The sequence below is a fragment of the Leucoraja erinacea genome, chromosome 16 (assembly GCF_028641065.1).
Source record: "Leucoraja erinacea ecotype New England chromosome 16, Leri_hhj_1, whole genome shotgun sequence".
NCBI classification, from domain to species: Eukaryota; Metazoa; Chordata; class Chondrichthyes; order Rajiformes; family Rajidae; genus Leucoraja; species Leucoraja erinaceus.
In genome coordinates, this window is record NC_073392.1 from 10029145 (window position 1) to 10053909 (window position 24765).

The 24765-nt window shown below is 44.1% G+C and overlaps 1 non-coding gene across 1 annotated transcript; it reads right to left on the reverse strand.

Annotated features, from left to right (window-relative positions):
• Positions 1-17024: 17024 nt before the first annotated feature.
• On the reverse strand, positions 17025-17131 carry LOC129704950 (U6 spliceosomal RNA). Its single transcript, XR_008724827.1, has one exon. It is a non-coding gene; the product is annotated as a U6 spliceosomal RNA (small nuclear RNA).
• Positions 17132-24765: the final 7634 nt, after the last annotated feature.

Consider the following 24765-nt stretch of genomic DNA (forward strand, 5'->3'; position numbering starts at 1 on the left):
AGATTTATGGATAAGCTTTTGCATATGCAGGGGATGGAGGGATATGGACAATGTGCAGCCAGATATGAGTTGATCGTGGCATCATGTCTGGCACAGACTTAATTTTGGAGATACTGCATCGAAACAGGCCCTTCGGCCCACCGAGTCCGTGCCAAACAGCACTAACACTATCCTACACACACCTGAGACAATTTACAATTTTATCAAGCCAATTAGCTTACAAGCCTGTACGTCTTTGGAGTGTGGGGTAGAACTGGAGCACCCGGAGAAAACCCATGCAAGTCACGGGGAGAACGAACAAACTCCGTACAGACAGCACCCATAGACAGGATGGAATCCGGGTCCCTGGCGCTGTAAGGCAGCAACTCTACCGCTGCACCACTGTGTCACCACACTGGTAGGTACTGTCACAGCGTGTCAGAACCATTGAGACAGGTGCATGTATAGGATAGGTTTAGAGAGATATGTGCCAAACTCAGGCAGGTGGGACTAGTGCAGATGACGCATGTTGGTCGGTGTGGGCAAGTTGGACCGAAGCGCCTGTTTCCACGCTGACTCTAAGACTCTATGATGTCTGGTGACTGAGTTACTGAGTGCAGCGCCCAGGAATCAATGCTGGGCTGCTTATTTTTCCCAATCTCTATCAATAGCGTATCGGAGACATAAAGCAAAATGATCAAGTTCATAGATGGTAATCTGCAATCTGCAGAAGGAGGCGAAGAGTTGATACAATTGAATGAGTAGATAAAGCCAGCAAAGGAGGCAGATACAATCTGTAAATGGACATACTACTCGTGCATGAAATCCAATATGGTTAAGTGCAAAAAGCAACACACTGGAAAGTAAACACAGGTGTTGCGTAGACTAAGGCTTTTTACAAAAACAGTTAATCGAAATATGAAGAAAAGATTTTGCTGAAAGCAGATATAGCACTTAATATGTCAAGGCACTGCGGTGAATGAATAAACAAAGCACTTAATTGTTCTGCCGGATCATCAAAGTAAAAAAAGAGAAAGAGCGATGCAAAGCTGTAAAATTGTCTTGCTGGAGTATTATATTCACTTTGGCAACCAGTATTTTAGGAAATGTTTAAGATACGTGGCCAGTGCTGAAATGGATAATGAGACTGGTCCATAGATTTAGAGTGTGAGTTACAATAAAATACGGTGGAAGCCAAAGCTTTTTAATCCTTGAGAGATGGTGATTGGAGACCTTTTACAAGAAGAATACAGTGGCGCAGGGGTAGGGTTGCTGCCTTACACCGCCAGAGAGCCGGGTTCCACCCTGGCTACAGGTGCTGCCTGAGCAGAGACCGGGCGTTCTCCCCGTGAGGTGTGAATCTGCGGAATTCTCTGCCACAGAAGGCAGTGGAGGCCAATTGACTGGATGTTTTCAAGAGAGAGTTAGATTTAGCTCGTTGGGCTAAGGGAATCAAGGGATATGGGGCAAAAGTCAGAATGGGGTATAGATTTTGGATGATCAGCCATTATCATATTGAACAGCGGCGCTAGCTGAAAGAGATGAATGGCCTACTCCTGTACCTAATGTGCCTGCACTCCTGTTTCTATGTGACTGCGTGGGTTTTCTCCAGGAGCTCCGGTTCCCCGCCCACACGCCAAAGACGTGCAGGTTTGTAGGTTAATTGGCTTCGGTAGGAATTGCAAATAGTCCCCCGTGTGCAGGATATTGTTAGTGTGTGGGGATCGCTGGTCGGCGCGGACTTGGTTGTCCGAAGTATCAGTATCAGTATCAGTATCAGTATATCTTTATTGTCATTTCCTGAGTACTCACATACCCAGAGGAAACAAAAAAACGTTGCTCAACCAGTGTCCATTCAGTGTGCAGTACAAATAACAACAAGTAAATAGAAATAGAAATACATATATCATGAACAAATTAAATTAAACACTCTACTCTCTACTAAACATCAACAGGCGTTCCGATCGACAGCTGCTGCAGTGTGTCCAGGTTGGTGGTTGGTGCGCGATACTTTGGCAGGGGGCTAAGTCCGTTTATCAGTGTTATAGCCTGCGGGAAGAAGCTGAGGAGCATCCTGCTGGTTTTGCAGCTAATGCTCCTGTACCTCTTCCCAGATGGCAAGATGGAGAATATGTGATGCGATGGGTGGTAGGGGTCTTTGATGATGGAGATGGCTCTGTTGATACATCTCTTCCTGTATATGTCCAGCAAGAAAGGGAGTGGAGCACCAATAATCCTGCTGGCGGTCTTCACAATCCTGTCAAGTTGGTGCCGTTCGTATGCCTTGCAGCTCCCGAACCAGGAAGTGATGCCGTTGGTTAATGTGCTCTCGACTGTCCCCCTATAAAAAGTTTGTAGGTGTGTAGTGGGGAGACCTGCTTTACGTAGTCTTCGGAGAGGGTGTAGTCGCTGCTGGGCTCTCTTGACCAGTGCTGTGGTGTTGGTGTGGATATCAGTGCCTGTTTCCGCGCTGTCTCTCTGAACTCTAAACTGTAAACATAACCACGGCCAATCATCGGGTCATGCGTTGGATGGGGAGCTGGTCTTTGCGCGCAACGTCGCGACCAGGCCAAAACTCCTGAGCTGGCCCGCCGGCTGGGCTTTGTGTGCAGTCCAGGACCCGGGCCAACTCATCATTCACCAGCCACGGCCGATTCGGTCAACGAATTGACGTCGGGAATTTGTCCCTTATTTTTACCGTTTGTCCCTTATTTGGGAGTGGGAAAGTTGGTAACGCTAGTTTGGCATTAGGTAAATTATAAACCCAGTGAAGTAGTAAGTCTGGTTTATGACTTGCTTGGCAATCAGATTTACACGGTCAATCGTGTGTGAATGCTTGTTTGAAGACCATATGACTTAGGAGTAGAAATAGATCATTTGGCCCACTGAGTCTTCTCCGCTATTCGATCATGGCTGATGTACTCTTCCCTCTAAACCCCATTCTGCTGCCTTTTCTCCTCTACCTTAGATGCCCTTACGAATCAAGAGCGTATCAGCCTAACACTGAAATGATTATACTTGGAGTAACGGGAGACGGGAATAAATTAAACACATTTCAAAATTCATTTTTTAATTATGGGTTAATAATAGCAAAAAAACGTATACTCAAATTTTGGAAAAATACACACATACCAACGGTTAAAATGTGGATTATGCGATTCCTCCTTATAGATAAACCAGACCAATTCTTAACGAGTTGGTCTCCATTTATTGACTCCTTGGATGCATGTGGTGCAACTGAATCGTAAAAATCAACTGTTTCAGTCTGGGTGAAAGTGGGTCAAGAATACAAATATTCACCTATCTCCTATTTTCTACTATTTCTCTCTGTCTTTCTTCTTTTTTTACTTTTTTCCCTCACTCTTTCTTTCTCTTCATTTTCTTTGTCTTTCTTTACACACACTACACGTTTTTCTACTCTCTATCACCTAGTCTCTTTTTCTCTCTCTCAATTCTTTAAAAAAAAAAAAAAAAATGAAGTTGTAAATAGAATGTTACATGCCAACATATATTTGGCACCTTAAAAAAGGTACCACTGTATTGTACTTACTTCTAATAAATAAACGAAAAAATAAACAAAAACAAAAAACTAAATCAAGAGCGTATCAATCTCTGCTTTAAAAATACCCAATGACTTGGCCACCGCAGCCATCGGTGGCAATGAATTCATAAGTTCATAAATTCATTAGTTCCAGGAGCAGAATTAGGCCATTCGACCCATCAGAATCCGCTGATTCACCACATTGGCTAAATAAATTTGTCCTCATCTCTTTTCCAAAGGTACGTCCTTTTATTCTGAGGCTGTGCCCACTGGTACTAGACTCGCCCACTACTGGAAACATCCTCTCCACATCCACTCTCTCTAGGCTTTTCATTATTCTTTAGGGTTCAATAAGAAAGCCTTTCGTCCTTCCAAACTAAAGGCTTTTACATTTTGACCATGGAGGAAGGAACTTTGTGCAGACATGATAAGCACACCAGATGCCCAAAGCAAATAACCTGGGCAAGTTCCTTTCAATAGAACAAATGAAGTGCTGGATGCCTCAAATAGAAACTCTAGTTATCAGATGTCTTGTTCAGTTTTAGAAATGCACTTTAAGTTCCCTTAATAACAATTATATGAAAATATAATAATTAGTCTTGAGTTATAAAAGATGCACCCACATTTTGTCAGCTACCCTGTGCTGTATGGGTTGAGAGAAAAAGATTAAACATTCATTCTATCCCCAGGAGGTGATTGATCATAGTCTTAAGATGCTTTTAATGTCAGTGAAATTGGAAGGAGCAGGAATCCATGTCACCATTTCAGTGGCAACAAGCTGCCATCCACCCTCTGTCTTCAGTCTGATCAAATGTTCGGGACAATGAGTAGACTTTACTTTGTACTTTAGAGATACAGCGTGGAAAGAGGCCCTTCGGCCCATTGAGTCTGCGCGGACCAATGATCAACCCGGACATCAGCACTATCCTACACACACTCGGAACAATTTACAGAAGCCAATCAACCTACAAACCTGCACGTCTGGAGCGGGGGAGAAAACCAGACACCCATACTAATCAAGAATCTGCCTTATAAATATCCAGTGATCCATGTCACTGTTTTTTAAGGGATGGCTAATATCCAATTGAAAAATAATATATACCCATATAACTATTATGAAATCATTATTTTTGTGTAGTTACCAGCAGACAGTTGGAACTGAGGAAAAGGGAAGGAAAGTTCAGAGGAGTGCCACCGGATGATCAGAGCTGAACTGACCGTGTGGAGATGCCCGAATGAGGACAGCTGAATAGAAGAGTGGGGCTGGCAGTCACATGAAGACCTTTAATCTTGAATCCTGTCAAAGAGACCAAGAGATATATTGGCGGGGCTGACATGTTATCAGAGCTATATTTAAGCTGTGGGATAGGCATTGTGGCTTTGTGAACTCCAGTCACATTATGGGTTAGATTCGAGGCAAAGACAGAGATGTTGCTAACTTTAGGACAGCATGGTGGCGCAGCAGTAGAGTTGCTGCCTTACGGCATGAAGGTCCCAGGTTCGATCCTGACTACGGGTGCTGTCTGTACAGAGTTTTTATGTTCCCTCTGTGACCGCGTGGGTTTTTAACGGGTGCTCCGGTTTCCTCCCACATTCCAAAGACTTGCAGTTTGTAGGCTAATTGGCTTCTATATATTGTCCCTAGTGTGTAGGACTAGTGTGTGGGACATTGTTGGTCGTCGCCTATAATCCAGGTAAATGTCCATGGTCAGTCCCCCAGATCCGGTGGACCGAAGGAAAAGCTGACTTACGCCTAGAAAATCGACCTATTTCTTCCGCGCTGTATCTCTAAACTAAAGCTCAGCCCAACTAAAGACACAGCCCAGACCATCACACAAATCTCCATTGACTCCATTTATACGCCACGCTGTCTCAGCAAGGCCTGCAGCACAATCAAGGATGAGTTGTACCACAGTGCATCCCTCTGGGGCTCACACCATCTCTAGCCAAGAGTCAGCCCATCAGGAACCTCCTTCCATAAGGTCATCTGTTGCTGGCTCCTATTTGCCTTTTTTTTCACTCTTCCAGTTTCTCTCCCCTCCCATCCCTCAATTGCAATCAGTCTGAAGAAGGGCCCCAACCCAAAACGTCACCTATCCATGTTCTCTGGAGATACTGCCTGACCTGCTGAGTTACTCCAGCATTTTGTGTCTATCTTTGCTGAATGAACTCATCAGGTCAGGCAGCATCTGTGGATACAAAAGGATAGTCAGCGTTTCAAGATGAATCTCTACAATGGGGCTTTTACTGCAACTATTGAAAGTGCATTGGGGAATGTTTAGGTTTATTATTGTCATTTGTACTGAGGCACAGTGAAAAGCTTTGTTTTGCATGCTATCTAAGGTTGGAAACTAGGTTGTGAACTATTTAGATGAGTTTGGGTGGGATTAAGGTGTTGTGGACAGTGCTATAGTCAGTAAATAGTAGTCTAACAAAGGGGTCCTTGATGTTGGTGTGGTTTGGTTTCATTTGGAGATACAATGCGGACACAGGCCTTTCAGTCCACCAAGTCCACACCGACCAGCAATCTGTGCACATTAATACTACCCTACACACACTAGGGACAATGTTTACATTTATACCAAGTCAATTAACCTACAAACCTGTACGTCTTTGGAGTGTGGGAGGAAACCAAAGATCTCGGAGATAAATCACGCATGTCACGGGGAAAACGGACAAACTCCATACAGACAGCACCCGTAGTCAGGATCGAACCCAAGGTCTCTGGCGCTGGAAAGCAGTATTGCTATGTCACCGTGCCGCCCGACTAGCGAAGAGTTTAAGGTCAGGGAGATGATATCTGCTCTGGACCTGTGGGCAAACTGCAGCGTATCAAGGCTGGTTTGGAGGCTGGAGATAATTTGCGCCATCACCAATAGAGTTGATCTCATTTGGGGAAAAAGAATACTAAAAGAAAGGTGCAAAGGCAAATGGAAATCGTACAAAAATCGAAGGGTGTAGGGACCTCCAGAAACATGCAACACCCCAGCTGTTATCAGCTAACTGAATCATCCTACTGCAACCAGAGAGCAGTGCCGAACTACTATATGGTGGCCCTTGGACGATAATTGATCGCACATAATTTGATGGCTTCACCTTGCACCAAACACTATTTCTTTATCATGTATCTATACACTGTAAGTGGATTGATCGTAATCATGTATTGTCTTTCCGCTGACTGGTTAGCACGCAACAAAAGCTTTTCACTGTACCTCGGTACACGTGACAATAAACCAAACTAAACAAAACATCGCTCGACTATGAGCTAAGCCAATTTACAATCGAACAATTGGGAATTGGTATGAGAATTATGTGGGGGGAAAATCTAGATGTGGTGTTTACGAATGCTGAAGATGAACAAAAACAAAGCATGTGAGGGAATAAACTGCAGGAAATATTCAATAAGAATCTGCAGAAATACCATAGATATCAACTTAGCTCTTGTTATCCAATGAGGACAATTAAAAGCTTGTTAATGATTTCTGATGTTGTACCCAGTTAAGGTCTTCTCCTGTGTTCTGACTTACCATTCGTGGAGTAGCACCAACAAAATAATATTTCCTAATTATCGTCCTGCTCAATTGATTGCAGATTAATTAGAAATATTAATGCGCATTGTGAAAGGATCCATTTTGTTGCTGATGACAACATTGGGAAACAGATTCTTCCCAATAAGTGTTACTTACACAAAGAACGAGCAACCCATCAACTGTCTGCTTAAGTTGTCAAATCATAATATATGTACCTGCTAATGTATTCCTGCTCTCAGTTATTAGACAGGCTTCTATCACTATCAGTGGTGCTCTGATCATTTGTATCCACACTCCAAAGCTTAGAATAGCTTTTACATCTGTGGTAAACAGTGTTCTGTACCCTCATGAATTTATGATTCAGGAACCTTTGCTTGTTCTATTTGAGCAAAAATAAAACAAATATATATTCCCCCTGCTTCATCTGCCAACATGACATCCCAGGTAGCTGTCCTACATTGCACATTTTACATATCAATAGATTTTTAGGCATTAAGGGAATAAAGCAAGGTAAGGTTCATTCAGAAAGGCTTTGTTGAAATAAAGGATCAACCATGTTACTACATGGTGGAGCAGGCAAAAGAAACCAAATTGCCTGAATCAGGTTTGATATAGTTGAGTTGAGTTGAGTTTAGTTTAGCTTGGAGATACAGTGGAGATCCAGGCCATTCGGTCGACCAATTCCACACCGATCCCCACAAATTAACACCAACCTACAATTTTATTTTCATACCAAGCCAATTAACCTGAAAACCTGTTCGTCTTTGGAGTTTGGGAGGAAAACGGAAATCTCACGGAAAATCCACGTGGTCACGGGGAGAACGTACAAACTCCGTACAGACAGCACCCATAGATGGGAACAAACTTTACAGCACTGACCCCGATACAACAAGATACATGAAACATGACATTAAAGTGGCGAGTGGATAGTCCAAGATAGGGGATGTTCGAATATTGGGGAGGGAGAGGGGGGTTGTCAGTCTACCCCACAACAGAAGGGTGAGGAGTTGTACAGTTTGATAGCCACAGGGAACAAGGATCTATTGTGGCGTTCTGTGCTGCATCTTGGTGGAACCAGCCTGCATTGTGTGGTGAGCTGTATTGTCCAAGATGCTTTGTCAAGCCTGACTGTCTGTACGGTGTTTGTACATTCTCCCCGTGACTGCGTGGGCTTTCTCCGGGTGCTCGAGTTCAGTCCCTTGAGTTTAACTTAAAGGTCCCAGTGAGCCACGCGCGGCAGAAGGTCCCGGTGAGAGCGGTGAGCCGCGCCCATACACCGGCAATGGGCCGGGCTCAACCACCGCGCCACTGGGAGAGGGAAGCTGCCGAGCCCGGCCCCTGCTCGCCCCGAAGACCAGGAACCGGGAACTGGAGAGGAGATGGAGGGACTTGGCGGAAAGAGACGCCATACAAGGAACGGGTTGGGAGTCTTACTTCCCACTGCATCAAGGTTGGCCGCAGGAGGTGCGCCCGGGGCACAAAGGTTGAAGATGGCCGGCAGGGCCGGATTTAGATGAAGAGAGGCCCTAAGCTACTTCACTTGTGAGCCCCCACCTCCCAATCCCCCACCCCCACAACTAGAGGACCATGACTACCCGACAGTGACAGTATGACATTTTAGATCCTACTGTATGTTATCATTAAGCAGTTGGTTTTAAAATACATATTGGATTCACCGCGGAGCAGGCGATGCCTTACCTGGATCGCCGTTTGAAGCTCTGGAGTGTTGGGCCTATGGCAGGGATGAGGGTTGGGGCCGGAGGAAGGCAGGTGAGTGGACTGAGGTCGGGGCGATGTCTGGTGGACGGGTGGTGGGTGGTCAGGGGGGAGGGGGGTATGAGGACTGTAGTGTGGGTGGGGAAGAGCTGGGGTCACATGGTTTGAGGGTAATGGGGAAGACCCAGTGGAACAGCCACTGAGATTACCAGGGTTAGGGGGGCTAGCACTAGGACCCAAAGCAGTCAAACCCAGGGGCGAGTGGGAATCTGCAGCGTGGAAACTTCAGGCCCGGTGCTGAGTCCAGGCTGCAGGTAAGGCGACGGCTGCGGGCTGCTGGAGGGCGGTGGAGTGGCCAGGGTCAGCGGGCAAAGAGTAGGAGGTCCCGGTGGGCGGATGGTCAGTGAGGCAGCGAGGTGAGTAGGCCCCCCTAGATCTCGAGGCCCTAAACTTAAGCTTGTCTAGCTTATACGTAAATCCGGCCCTGTTGGCCGGGCAAGGAGAAGGAAGATGGTTTGTGGAAAGACCATCTGAAGAACAGTCTTGACCCAAAACGTCACCTATTCCTTTTCTCCAGAGATGCTGCCTGACCCACTGAGTTACTCCAGCTTTGTGTGTCTATCTTCGACCGAAATGGAGATGACGGCTGCAACAGGTCTTTATGTCCAGCTGTAGTTGGGACTGTGAAATGGCATCAAAACCTAGTGACTATTCCACATAGACTCAGTGGGCTTTCCCTATTCATTATGTGTTTAACTGGGGATTGTATTGAAATAATCTTACTGATGTGTATGCAAAAAAAAAAATCTCACATTACCTTGGTACAGACGATAATAAAGAATCCATTGAACCATTGAACATAGACAGGTACGCATTTAAGTAAAGACATCTCCAAGACTATATTAGAAATTCTGTAGACAGATGGTCCTCAACTTCAGGGGGGATCTTATCGAAACTTACAAAATTCTTAAGGGGTTGGACAGGCTAGATGCAGGAAGATTGTTCCCGATGTTGGGGATGTACAGAACAAGGGGTCACAGTTTAAGGATAAGGGGGAAATCTTTTAGGACCGAGATGAGAAAAACATTTTTCACACAGAGAGTGGTGAATCTCTGGAATTCTCTGCCACAGAAGGTAGTTGAGGCCAGTTCATTGGCTATAGTTAAGAGGGAGTTAGATGTGGCCCTTGTGGCTAAAGGGATCAGGGGGTATGGAGAGAAGGTAGGTACAGGATACTGAGTTGGATGATCAGCCATGATAATATTGAATGGCGGTGCAGGCTCGAAGGGCCGAATGACCTACTCCTGCACCTATTTTCTATGTTTCTATCTATGTTTCAGTAAGAGAGGCGAATTGCTACCAGCACCAATCCAATTACTTCCTCAAATTTGGCAAATTAGAAGCACAAAAGGTTTTCCAATTTGTTTTAATTTATTTATTCCAATGTTTATCCATCGCGGGTGCTTTAATTTTTATTCATTCCTTGAGAAATAATTCATCTTTTTCAGTGGGTTGAAGGTATTGTTTAACATCACGTCTTCTATCAGGTTATGTGTATGTACGTGGCGCTGAAGTTTTTAATTTAATATATAAAAAGCAATCAAATCATTGCAGCCCCAGTAGAATCAAAGCAACAGTTACCAATATTGAAATAAATAAATAGTTAGATTATATTATAGTCACAATGTGATCTTCAGTGTGGTTTTAATGGTTTGCAGCTGGGCATTTAATAAAATCACTGTTACTGCTTATTGAAATCATTGGACTATTTAATGAGTTCATGTAATAGGTGCATAGTAATTTGCTGAGTGGATTGGTTTGAATTGAAACTTATGCATTACAGAACTCTTTCTTTACACATCTGCTTTCTTGCCTCTGAAAGTTATGAGCGTTGCCTGCCTTCAGCTGAGTCTTTCCAGCTTCTACTGCTCAATTAAACCTTTGCTTCCATGCCCCTTGACTTTAGCAGCTTGGCAGGAGCTGTGCAGCTGGAGCAGGGGGGAATGCAAAAACAAACTCTTGGCTCCTCTGGTGCGTGAGGCCCAGGGGAGTTCAGCTCCCTGGCTTCAGTGACGTTGGCCACAGCAGTCTGTCTCCCCACCCAAGTGTTGGCTGACCAGTAGGTGGAGGCAACACTTCATGCACTGGGACACCACTGCTGTGTGGGGAACCCAAATCATAGAAACATAGAAACATAGAAAATAGGTGCAGGAGTAGGCCATTCGTCCCTTCGAGCCTGCACCGCCATTCAATACGATCATGGCTGATCATCCAACTCAGTATCCCGTACCTGCCTTCTCTCCATAGCCCCTTTAGCCACAAGGGCCACATCTAACCCCCTTTTAAATATAGCCAATGAACTGGCCTCAACTACCTTCTGTGGCAGAGAATTTCACAGATTCACCACTCTCTGTGCGAAAAATGTTTTTCTCATCTCGGTCCTAAAAGACTTTCCCCTTATCCTTAAACTGTGACCCCTTGTTTTGGACTTCCCCAACATCGGGAACAATCTTCCTGCATCTAGCCTGTCCAACCCCTTAAGAATTTTGTAAGTTTCAATAAGTTCCCCCCTCAAATCAATACCGACTGAGGCAAGGAGTAAGCAGCGTGGACAGTGAGGAAATACCAACGCCACACCTAGGGTAGCACGGTGGCGCGGCAGTGGCATCGCTGCCTCACGGCCGCAGAATCCCGGGTTTCTATCCTGTCTACGGGCGCTGTCTGTATGGAGTTTGTACATTCTCCCCGTGACCTGCGTGGGTGCTCCGGGTTTCTCCCGTACTCTAAAGGTTTTTTAGGTTAATTGGTTTCAGAAAAATTGTAAATTGTCCCTCGTGTGTAAGAAATATTCGCTGGACCTATATTCGCTAGAGTTTAGAAGAATGCTTTAAAACATGCAGAATAGTGAAAGGCTTGGGTCGAGTGCACGTGGAGAGGATGTTTCCACTAGTGGGAGAGTCGAGGACTAGAGATCATAGCCTCAGAATTAAAGGACATTCTTTTAGGAAGTAGGTGAGGAGGGATTTATTTAGTCAGAGGGTGGTGAATCTGTGGAATTCTTTGCCACAGAAGGCTGTGGAGGCAAAGTCAGTGGATATATTCAAGGCAGAGATAGACAGATTCTTGATTAGTAGGGGTGTAGGTGGTTATGGGGAGAAGGCAGGACAATGGGGTTATAGGGGGGAGAGATAGATCAGCCATGAATGAATGGCAGTGTAGACTTGATGGGCCGAATGGCCTAATTCTACTACTATCACTTATGATCTTATGATAGCGTTAGGTACAGGGTGATCGGTGGTCTGCGAAGGGCCTGATTCTGCCCTGTATCCCTGAAGTCTAAAGTCTATAACAATAGTTTAAGGTTGGTGGATAGAGGACAAAGAGCAGGTAGGCTCACAGAATTATTGCAGGGCCTACAGGCCTTCTATCTCTCAAGAAAACCAGATATAACAGCAAGAGTAGGCTGCCCCCTGATCTTTTTTCATATGATATATCCTCGCTATGTTGAACAATCCATAATAGCATATCTGCACGACTTATCATATGTATACGCAGGGAATAGAGGGATATTATGGACTAATAAAGTCAGACAGACCATTCGGCCCAACTTGTCCATGTCAACCAAGATGACCCAAGATGGACCCAAAATGCTGAAGTAACTCAGTGAGACAGGCAGCATCTGTGGAGAGAAGGAATGGGTGACGTTTCGGGTCAAGACCCATCTTCAAATGACATCTGCACGTGTCCCATCTGCCCACCGGACATGGATTATGTACAGGCAGTTTATAGTTGATAGTATTATGTTCAGCACAGATATTGTGGGCTGAAGGGCCTGTTCCTGTGTTGTACTGTTCTATGTTTAAGAAGGAACTGCAGATGCTGGAAAATCGATGGTAGACGAAAATGCTGGAGAAACTCAGCGGGTGAGGCGGCATCTATGGAGCGAAGGAAATAGGCAACGTTTCGGGTCTGAAGAAGGGTTTCGACCCGAAACGTTGCCTATTTCCTTCGCTCCATAGATGCTGCCTCACCCGCTGAGTTTCTCCAGCATTTCTGTCTACCTTGTCCTTTTCTATGTTCTACGTTCTATAAAACTGCCGCCCAACCCATAATCATCTGCCAAAGGTACTGGAGGGGATTGAGAGGCAGGATCTGTCTGTATTTGGGAAGACTAGGAACAATTAATGGTAGTAAGCATGGCTTTATGTGTGTGTAATTATATCTCACAGATTTAATCAAGCTTTGTACAGCACTCATGATGCCCAAAACCCGGACTGGGTTTATATGGTGGAATATGCACATGCATAATATGTGGAGGGGAGATTATATAGGCATGCTTATTATATAGGCATATTGTTAATCTACAGCATGGAAGAGTTGAGCCAAAGGGCCTTTTCCATGGTGTGTGATTATTTGACTATGATTCCAATCCTTGTGGAACACACTTGTTACAACCACCCAGCCACAAAAATTATGTTTATTCCTCATATCTAGATTCTGTCCGCAGCCCATACTCAATGCACAATGGTTCATTATACACAATTCCCACCTGGTCTATTGTTGATTATAACACCTTCTATGGCATCTGTGCAAAGGCCTTCAGAAAGCATAGGTACACAATTCTCCCAATTCCTGAATGGTGTTATCCTCGAAAATACTCCATCCAGCAAGCTTGCAAACATGATGAGTTTTTTCTTTCATAACTCCACAGTGGCAACGCCAAATCTTCTTATTGTTAAGCACCCGTTATCCTTTCCTTAATACCAGACTCTCGCATTTTCCTCAAAGATCGACACAAAATGCTAGAGGAACTCAGCGGGACAGACAGCATCCCTGGAGAGAAGGAATAGGTGACATTTCAGGTCGAGACCTTTCTTCTGTCTCCAGAGATGCTGCCTGTCTCGCTGAGTTACTCCAAAACGTTGTGTCTATCTTCGATTTAAACCGGCATCTGCGGTTCTTTCCTACACACTCTGGCACTTCCCTTTCCACTCTTGAGAAGTAAACAAGTCTGTAGTTTCCCATTCTCTCCCTCTCTCCGTTCTCAAATAAAACGGCAACATTTCCTATTTCCAACCCTATCATGTGTCTGTACACTGCAAATGGCTCGATTGTAATCATTTCCACCATCGACAAAAGCTTTTCACTGTACCTCGGTGCACGTGACAAAAGATGAAACTGAAGTGAAACTGAACCTGTGTGAACTGCTCCACATTCGATGAAACTTTGGAAAATAACAACTCATCTATCCGCATCTCCGTCACCATTTCTTTCGAAACCTTTGAATACATGTCATCAGATTTTCATGATTTATTTATTTTTGGTCCAGTTATCATCTTCAGTGCAACATTTCACTAATGCCAACTTATTTCAATTCCTAATTCATTTTAGCCATCATTTTCCATCAAGACTGACAAAAAAATGTGTTCAATATCTTGGCCAATTCCTAACTCCCCAATGTCATTTCTCTTCCCTCAGTCTGGAAGTCATGCAAATTAACTCTAGTTCTTTCTTTAGTAAAAACCATTGCAAAATCGCGTGAAAGGCAGGAGGGGTTGAATGCTTTTTGAAGAACACGTGCAAGATTACAGAAGCTGAAGGGAGGTGAGAATAGAAAATGGTCGATTGAAAATACAGAACAATCCATTGAAATTACTGAATGAGTTCGGAAGAACAATTGGAAGCCCAGAGTATAAATACCAAAGCTATGATTGTATGAAATTGTTGAACTCACTGTCAAGTCTGGAATGCTGTAACATCCCTGGCTGGAATATAGGGTGTAGTTCCTTAGCTTAGTTGGAATTGTGTAAGAGGCTGTGGATAACATAGGAGTCAGCACTTTTATTCTATTTGAACATCGAACAATACAGAGCTGGAACAGTTCCTTCAGCTTACAATTAGATTTAGCTTTAGTTTAGTTTATTGTCACCAAGATACATAGAATCATTGAAAATAGGTGCAGGAGTAGGCCATTTGGCCCTCGAGCCAGCACCGCCATTCAATATGATCATGGCCGATCATCCAAAATCAGTACCCCCCGTTCCTGCTTTCCGTTAGCCCCGCGAGCTAAATCTGATGGGGCTGTCCCACTGCGGCGACCTAATTTGCGAGTTTAGAAGAGTTTGACCTCGACTCAAACTCGCAACATGGTTGACACATGGTCCTATGAGGCCACTGGAACTCTCCTTCATGCTCGAGGGAAGTTCCCGCATACTCGCGGCCTCAGCTAGGTCGCAGATAATGTTTCAGCATGTTGAAAACATTTCCACAAGCAAAAAATGGTCGGCATGGTTCTTTTTAACTAATAGTACAGTGGAGTGGGGTCGCTATTTAGTTACGGGCAGTCGAGGGCAGCGGTAGGCAATCTACTTCGCTGACCGGGCATTTTAATTGGCTCATTGGAGTTTTCAGGACGAAGGAAAACCGACCGGTAGGTTAAATGCCCGCTAAACTTTATTATAAGTTGTCTGACTTCTTAAAAGTGTCTCCACTCCTTCTTCCCCCCTTCTTCCCCCCTTCTCTCCCCTTCTCTCCCCTTCTCTCTCCTTCTCTCCCCTTCTTTGCCCTTCTCAACACCCTCCCCCCCCCCTCTCTACAGGACTTGTGCAGCTGCCTTTTACCTTCCTCTTCATCGCAGGTGTGAATTTCAGACAGTGCTGTGTCCCACTTTCCCTGGCCCCCGCCTGTTACGTGTGTGCGTGTGTGTGTGTGTGTGTGTGTGTGTGTGTGTGTGTGTGTGTGTGTGTGTGTGTGTGTGTGCGTGTGTGTGTGTGTGTGTGTGTGTGTGTGTGTGTGTGTGTGTGTGTGTGTGTGTGTGTGTGTGTGTGTGTGTGTGTGTGTGTGTGTGTGTGTGTGTGTGTGTGTGTGTGTGTGTGTGTGTGTGTGTGTGTGTGTGTGTGTGTGTGTGTGTGTGTGTGTGTGTGTGTGTGTGTGTGTGTGCGTGTGTGTGTGTGTGTGTGTGTGTGTGTGTGTGTGTGTGTGTGTGTGTGTGTGTGTGTGTGTGTGTGTGTGTGTGTGTGTGTGTGTGCGTGTGCGTGTGTGTGTGTGTGTGTGTGTGTGTGTGTGTGTGTGTGTGTGCGTGTGCGCGTGCGTGTGTCGTGTGTGTGCGTGTGTGCGTGTGTGTGTGTGGTCGATCGAGCTCTCGGTTTCATTGCTGACGGTTGATCCAGCTCGAGGTTTTCCAGGCGATTGCCCTCGAGCTTGAAGTTCGAAGACACTCTTCTGAACTTGCGGATTAGGTCTCCGCAGTGGGACAGCCCCTTAACTCTCTCTATGCACCGAGGTACAATGCAAAACGTTTGTTGCATGCCAACCAGCCAGCAGAAAGACAATACATGATTACAATCAAGCCATTTGCAGGGCATTGATACATGATAAGGGAATAGCGTTTAGTGCAAGATAAAGCCAGCAATGACCGATCACGGATAGTCCGAGGCTCACTAATGAGGTAGATAGTAGTTCAGCACTGCTCTCTGGCTGTGATAGGCACCGCACTGAATATCCGCACCGAACATGATGCCAAGTTAAACTACTCTCTTTTGCCTGCACATTGTCCATATACCTCCAGTTCCTGCATAGCCTTGTAGCTATCCAATGGCCTCTAAAATACCACTGTTGCATCTGCCTCCACCAACTGCCCTGGCGGTGAGTTCCTGGCATCACCACCCCCTGTAAAAAAAACTTATGCCGCACATTTCCTTTAAATGTTGCACCTGTCACCTTGAAGCTATGGCCTCTAGTCTTTGACATTTTCATCTTGTGACAAAGGCTTTGGCTGTCCACCCTATTTATGTCTTTTGTTTAGAGATACAGCATGGAAACAGGCCCTTTGGCCCACCAACCCAGGCTGTTCCCTGAGCACTGGCATTATCCTGTAGACTAGTGACAATTGTTACCGAAGCCAATTAACCTACAACCTGCAAGTCTTTGGAGTGTGGGAGGAAACCGGAGCACCCGGAGAAAACCTACGCGGTCACGGGGAGAATCTACAAACTTCGTACAGCCAGCACCCGTAGTCAGGATCGAACTCGGGTCTCTGGAGCTGTAAGGCAGCAACTCTACCACTGCACCACTGTGCAACTCTTGTGATGTTACAAAATTCTATCAGGCAGAATCTCTGGAGCGAAAGAATGGGTGACATTTATTCAGACCCAATAGGCAATAGACTATAGACAATAGACAATAGGTGCAGGAGTAGGCCATTCAGCCCTTCGAGCCAGCACGGCCATTCAATGTGATCATGGCTGATCATCCCCAACAAAAATATGGAATGCTTCACGAATTTGCGTGTCATCATTGCGCAGGGGCCATACAGGCTAATCTTCTCTGTATCGTTCCAATTTTAGTATATTTGCTGCCGAAGCAAGACCCGAAGCATCTGGACTCAGTCTCGACCCGAAACATCACCCATTCCTTCTCTCCAGGGATGCTGCCTGACCCAATGAGTTACTCCTGCATTGTGTGTCCATCTTTGGTTTGAACCAGCATCTGCAGTTCCTTCCTACACAATGCCAGAATCCACACGTATCAACGTAATGTTGCTAGCCACGGGATTTGTGGCGGAGTAATTGCCGAGGAACGAAAGATAAGACTTTCAAGGAGAATGCAACTAAGTCCAGGCATTTCAAATTAAAAAAAAGTTTCTCTAATTCAGATACTGCAGATATTTGTGGAACTTAGCAACCAAAACACTGATTGTTGAGATGCCTGTAATCCCAGGTGCCTGAGGCCAAGTGACATAGCTTAACTGACTTCTGAGTGAATATTGATCATTTCCAGATGTGAGCCCGCATTATTTGCAGCTGGATTTTCTGCCAGAAAACTTTTATGATAGTCTGAATGCATCCGAAGTTTATTTATTTTGATTGTATGTTATAACCTCTTTTTTAAGCAAAGGCAATTGGAAAACCTACACAGCTAATGAAAAACATGCGTCTGGGATCTTATAATTATTATAGGTTTGTTTCTCGTGAAGAAACAGATTGCAAAAATTATTTCTGCGCACACATTAGAGTTTGCTTAGAGTTAAAATATCTCCCCGAAAATAAACCAATGGATAACCTTACCATTTGCCTTCAAGTGACATTTGTATCAATCGCAAGAAATGGCACCAGTTGCTGTTATGCTGGGGTGCATAGCACAATAATAATAAATGCTCATTAAAATGATTTTTCTATTCCTCTCTCCCCACTCACATGAAACAATTTGTCTCTCTCTCAAGAACATTGAATGGAATTCTCTACCATCACCTATCCCTCCTTGCAATTAAAATTATTTCATTAAATCTTTTAATGAAGCAAGTTTTGTTTTTAAATTACTCAATGCAAATAGTTACAGCTATATTTTTTAATGATTTTAAACAGGTTGCATCACACAATTGTATTCTGAATCAATATGTTGCTAAAATGATGCACTGAACTTTTCTTATTCAAAGCGTAATTAAATTTAAAAAATAACACGCAATTGCAAAGGATATTGAGTAAATGTTTGAATGCTGGATTGTTAGCCTAGTACTTCAGGTTTGAATGTATTCTCCGTGAAATGTCACCTTGTTGTGGTGGAGAACCTTGTGTGGTCCTGAGATCCTGAGAGCGATGCCGTCTGGAGTTATGCTCCTGCTAGGGCCATCCATGGCAGTGAGGTCAAGGGGGGGGTCTCTGACAAAGAGCAATCCAACCAAGTCCTCAATGGTGGAACAGACGGAGGATGATGGCTGACCTTAGTTGAGCGTCACAACTGTTGGGAAGACGGATGAAGGCTGCAGCAGAAAAGGGTCTCCGGTCGTCTTGGACTCCATGCCACTGGATCCTGACTCAGATCTGTCAACGACCATGGGGAGGCTGTCTGTGCACCAGTCTCCCCATGTTAAACAAAGTCATGCACAGGTGTCCTCTATATAGGGAATAGCACCCTGGATACACCCATAGTCAGTCATGACCGAAGGGGGCCTCAGAAAGGATGCAATGTGGTTTACACCGATGATAGACAGAATGCAGGAGAGACACAGAATTTTGTGTCTATCTGCAGTAAACTAAACCACTGCATATAAGAAATAAACAATAAAATAATTTAAGAATATAAGAAAGCACAAAGTGATGGAATAACTCAGTGGGTCAGGCAGCATCTCTGGAGAACATCGATAGGTGAAGTTTTGTGTCCAAACCTGAAACGTCACCTATCCATGTCCTCCAGAGATACAGCCTGAAGTGCTGAGTTACTCCAGCACTTTGTGTTCTTTTGCGTAAACCAGCAACTACAGTTCCTTGTTTCTAGTATTAATACACTCTTGCTTTTCTACTTGGAGATTTACCATTTCTAAGCAAGTCTCTCAGCAGCCATTGGAAATGTGTAGAATGATATGGAAACATTCATTCATGCACTCTTGCAAGAGAACAGTTATGGCATGGTCAAAACTTGACGTGAAGACATTCCCTTCAGAAGTAAAGAAAAAGTTGTTTAAAGTTGGAGAAAAGAATTGGAAGGTTTTTAATTTGGTTTGGGTTATTTATTGCCAAATGTACTGAGATACAGTGAAAAGCTTTCTTTGCGTGATATCCAGTCCAATCATACTGCATTACAGTATGAATATGATCGCGCCATAGTAACAGCTGTTAAAATACGTTTGGGCAGGTTCATGGATAGGAAAGGTTTAGATGATATGGGCCCAACGTGGGCAAATGGAACTAGCTTAGATGGGGGCATTTTGGTCGGTATAGATGTGTTGGACCAAGTGCCTGTTTCACTGTGCTGTATAACTCCATGCACAAGTACAACATGTGGAGCAAAGAGAAAAATAACATGTGTAAGAAGGAACTGCAGATGCTGGTTTACACCAAAGATAGACACTGGAGGAACTCAGCAGGCCAGGCAGCATCTCTGGAGAGAAGGAATGGGTGACCTTTCGGGTCAAGACCTGAATGGTTTGGGTCTGAAGAAGGGTCTCGACCCGACACATCGGCTATTCCTTCTCTCCAGAAAAGAATACCATAGTGCAGAATATAGTGTTCCTGCTTTATAAAGTTATAGTTCCAGACTATGCGTAGATAAAACAAAAGTGCAAGAGCTGCAATGAGGTAGGTTGGAAGATGGGGACTACACCGTTGAGTAATAGGCTTGTTCAGAAGCTGTTCCTGAATCTAGCCTCATGAGCTTTCTGCTGACAGGAGAGGAGAAGAGGAAATGACTGGGGTGAAAATAGTCCGTCATTATTTTGTCTGCTTTGTTGAGGCAGCATGAAGTGTAGATGGAGTCGATGGGTGGGAGGCTGATTTTGTGCGATGAACTGGGCTACATCTGCAACTCCCTACAATTTCTTGCAGTCTTGAGCAAAGATGTTGAGCTGTGGTGCCTCACAATAGGATACTTACGATGGTGCATCTGTAGGAGTTGGTAAGAGATATGCCAAACTTTATTTTATTGTTTATTTTATTTTATTCAAGTTTAGTTTATTGCCAGGTGTACCGAGGTACAGTGAAAAGCTTTTTGTTGCATGCTAAGTCAGTCAGAAAGACTATACATGATTACATTCAAGACATCCAAAGTGTACATACATATGATAAAGGGAATAACATTTAGCGCAAGATAAAGTCCAGTAAAGTCCGATTGAAGATAGCCCGAGTGTTTGCAATGAGATAGATGGTAGCTCCGCCCCGCTCTCTAGATGGTGATATTATTACCGTTCAGTTGCCCAATAACTGAAGAGGAAAGTAGAGGCATTGATGTTCCTTTCCTGTCAGTGATATTTACACCTGGGAACTTGAAGCGTTTGACCATCTCCACTTCCATGTTACAAAGCTTTCTATCCCCCATCCAAAGTGCTCAATCGACCAAATCCCGGCCCTCTGCAACGGATAAACTTGCAAACTCATAAACGGAATTGGAGCAGAATTTGTCTGGGAGTGTACAGAGTGTGTATAGTCAGGGGCTGAGAACACATCCTTGTTGAATGTGGGTGTCAAACAAAATGTGTATCTGGTGGTCATTAAAATAAGTTATCCAGAAACACCGTAAAATGTCGCATTGTACCAAAAGATACTGGTATTAAACCATTGCATTAAACTGGGGTCAGAGTCAGTCTTTCAATACTTTATTTACAGACTAAAAATCACTCTTTTAACACTTTATTTTCAGATTGCAACTTGAGCTTTCTACTCCACATTTATTCTACAATCAATCCTTCTGCTGTGGACAGAACCTCACATGGCACTTCAAAGCATTCAAGATTCAAAGCAGACTTCGTATTTCGACTCATAATCACATCTCTCCTTTTTCCTGCGGTTATCTGTCGGTGATAGTGCTCCTTCGATCACAGCTCGTCAAGTCATATTCCCGTTCCTCCTGGGGTGGGAGATTGCAACCTTCACGTGGTCCGCCCTGTTTCGACGAATGCAATCAACCCGGCGTGCAAAATCAAATAAGATCAAATAGACCAAGTTGTCCTATAACTTTAAGTTGTGCACGCCATATGCAAGGACAAGACCGCTCCTCATTTTACTTTAGTTTGGTTTAGTTTAGAGATGTTTAGTGTGGAAACAGGTCCTTCGGCTCACCGAGTTCGTGCCGACCAGCGATCCCCGCACATTAACACAATGTTGTGTATAAAATCTCGAGAGGAATAGATCGGGTAGATGAACAGAGACTCTTGCTCAGAGTAGGTGAACCGAGGACCAGAAGACATAGGTTTAAGGTGAAGGGGAAAACATTTAATAGGAATCTGATTGGTAACTTTTTCACAAAAAAGGGTGGTGAGTGTATGGAACAAGCTGCCAGAGGAGGTATTTATAGCTGGGACTATCCCAACACTTAAGAAACAATTAGACAGGTACGTGTATAGGACAGGTTTGGAGGGATATGGACCAAACGCGGGCCGATGGGACTAGTGTAGCTGGGACATGTTGGCTGAAGGGCCTGTTTCCATGCTGTATCATTCTATGTTTCGGACTCTATGACTCAAGTACCTATTTAAGCTTTACCCCCTTCACCTTAAACCTATATCCTCTGGTTCTTGATTCCCCTACTCTGGGTAAAAGACTGTACATTTTCCCTGTATATTCCTCTCACGATCTTATGCACCTCTTTATGATGATCCCTGAATGAAAGATTGAAAAGTGAATGTTTCTTGTTTTCTAGAGGTGTTCTCTATGTGCCTGAGTGTTGCCAACATTTTCTGTTTGTAACCTTTCGGAACGTTAACTCTGTTTATCGTTTCTCAGTAGAAGATTGCCTGCTACATGTTTCCAGCAATCTCTGTTTTTATTTCAAGACTGTATATGTGTGTGTATGAGAGTGCTAACAAGGACTATATTTTATAATTGACAAGACAGACTTAGAGCGCAAATCCTTTTATGCATTTAGAAGCCTTTGTTATGTTAAAGAGTAACATGCATCAAAGTAAGTTGCATATTTAAACCAAAATGAGTGATTGTCACTCTCATTGAGTGATATATGTCAGACCTGTCTTGAGCACTGAAACAAGCACCTTATTCTTGTGTCCTTGCATGCAGTAACATTCAAAGGAAAGATCGCCCTTAACAAAACCGTCACATGTAAGAAATGTTTGGGGAAAGTATACACAAAGCAACTGCACAATTAGACTTCACTAACATTATCTAGTAAACTAATTTTGTCATTTAAAAAGTAAAATGCTCCTATTTAACCACATATTCCAAAAATTCTTCTACAATCTTAATCAACTGTCTAAAAGAGCCCTTTTAAACATGTTATTCCGAGACGTAAAATTGCAGTTGTCAGAACAGATTTTTTTTTAAATCACGATAAAAATGAGATTTCTACAGAATTCTGAATAACACGATTTAATTAAAGACACTAATGGAGGCACACACCTGGGTTTAAATATGGCATGCAAGTGAATATTTCTTGATCGTGAATTTAGATCGCAAAATGCAAAGATGCTAATGTGTTTTCTGTGTTTAAAGAATATTTCGGATTTCATATAAGGACCTTTCTGCTGGAACTTCTAATCTAAGTTCATGGACTGTGTTTTGTGTCAGTCTAGTTTGACGACCACTTCAGAATATAAATTGGGTCAAGTTGGCCGTCACCCTGGACCAGATGTTCAGTAATCTGTTCACAAAACCCCAGGTAATTTCATTGACCTGCTGCCTTGGCAGTGTTATTGTGATAGGTTTCCTGTTTTGTTTTAGTCATTATATGTGTTTTGAGCTTTCTCATCTTACAGGAAATAGTTCGACTCAGACAGCAGGCTTTGCAGATAGAGAAACAAATTAAAGTTCTATTCTAAGCAAACAGAGTAACCAATCGTCCATATGTTTAGTTTGGTTTGGTTTTGAGATACAGCGCGGAAACAGGCCCTTCGGCCCACCGAGTCCGTGCCGACCATCAATCCCCGTACACTAGCACTATCCTACACACTGGGAGCAATTTACAATTTTTACAGAGGCCAGTTAGCCTGCAAGCCTGTACGTCTTTGGAGTGTGGGAGGAAACTGGAGCATCCAGGGGAAAAAACACGCAGTCATGGGAAGAAAATACAAATAGACAGCACCCATAGTCTGGATCGAACCTGGGTCTCTAGCGCTGTAAGGTAGCAACTCCACCGCTGTGCCATCGTGCTGCCCCAGCCCCACACTTTCAAAACACTACAGGGACTGCTAAATAATATTTCTGAATATCACATGCTACTAGTTAAGGCAGATAGGGTTCATAGTTCATAAGGTCATAAGCTATAGGAGCAGAATTAGGTCAAGTCAAGTCAAGTCAAGTTTATTTGTCACATACACATACGAGATGTGCAGTGAAATGAAAGTGGCAATGCTCGCGGAACAACAAAACAACCAAACAAATTATAAACACAATCATAACACACATATTATTTTACATAATAAATAATAGAAGGAAAAACGTTCTGTACAGTTAGTCCCTGGTGAGAAAGGCGTTTACAGTCCGAATTGCCTCTGGGAAGAAACTCCTTCTCAACCTCTCCGTTCTCACTGCATGGCAACGGAGGCGTTTGCCTGACCGTAGCGGCTGGAACAGTCCGTTGCAGGGATGGAAGAGGTCTCTCATGATTTTGTTTGCTCTGGAGTTGCACCTCCTGTTGTATAGTTCCTGCAGGGGGGTGAGTGAAGTTCCCATAGTGCGTTCGGCCGAACGCACTACTCTCTGCAGAGCCTTCTTGTCCTTGGCAGAGCAATTCCCGAACCAGATGGTAATGTTCCCGGACAAGATGCTTTCCACCGCCGCTGCGTAGAAGCACTGGAGGATCCTCGGAGACACTCTGAATTTCCTCAATTGCCTGAGGTGGTAAAGGCGCTGCCTTGCCTTACTCACCAGTGCTGAGGCGTGTGATGACCATGTCATATCCTCAGAGATGTGGACTCCCAGATATTTAAAACAGTTCACCCTATCCACAGGATCCCCATTTATACTCAATGGAGTGTACGTCCTTGGATGATGTGCCCTCCTAAAGTCCATGATCAGCTCCTTCGTTTTTTTGATGTTCAAGAGGAGGCTGTTCACCTGGCACCAGAGTGCTAGATCAGCCACCTCCTCCCGGTAGGCCCTCTCATCATTGTCTGAGATCATTGTCTGAGATCAGGCCCACCACCACAGTCATTTGCCATTCAATCATGGCTGATCCATCTTTCCCTCTCAACCCCATTCTCTTGCCTTCTCCCCATAACCCCTTACACCCAGACACCAAATAGGACATAGTTCTAACTTTTGCTTCTACTTTAAAATAAAAACAGAAAAAGCTGGTGCCGCTGAGCTGGTCAGGCAGCATCTGTGCAAAGAGATAATGTTTCAAGTCCAAGGTCATTCTCACGGATTCCGCTTGACCTGCTGAGTGTTTCTGGTGTTTAATATTTTTACTTCACATTTACAGCATCTGTGCATCTTTTTGTTAATTGTGCATTTTCTTTGCATTTGTGTTTACCTGGTTGTGCAGCAGTAGAGCTGCTGCCTTACAGCGTTTATAGCACCAGAGACCCGTGTTCCATCCTAAATTGTCCCAAGTATG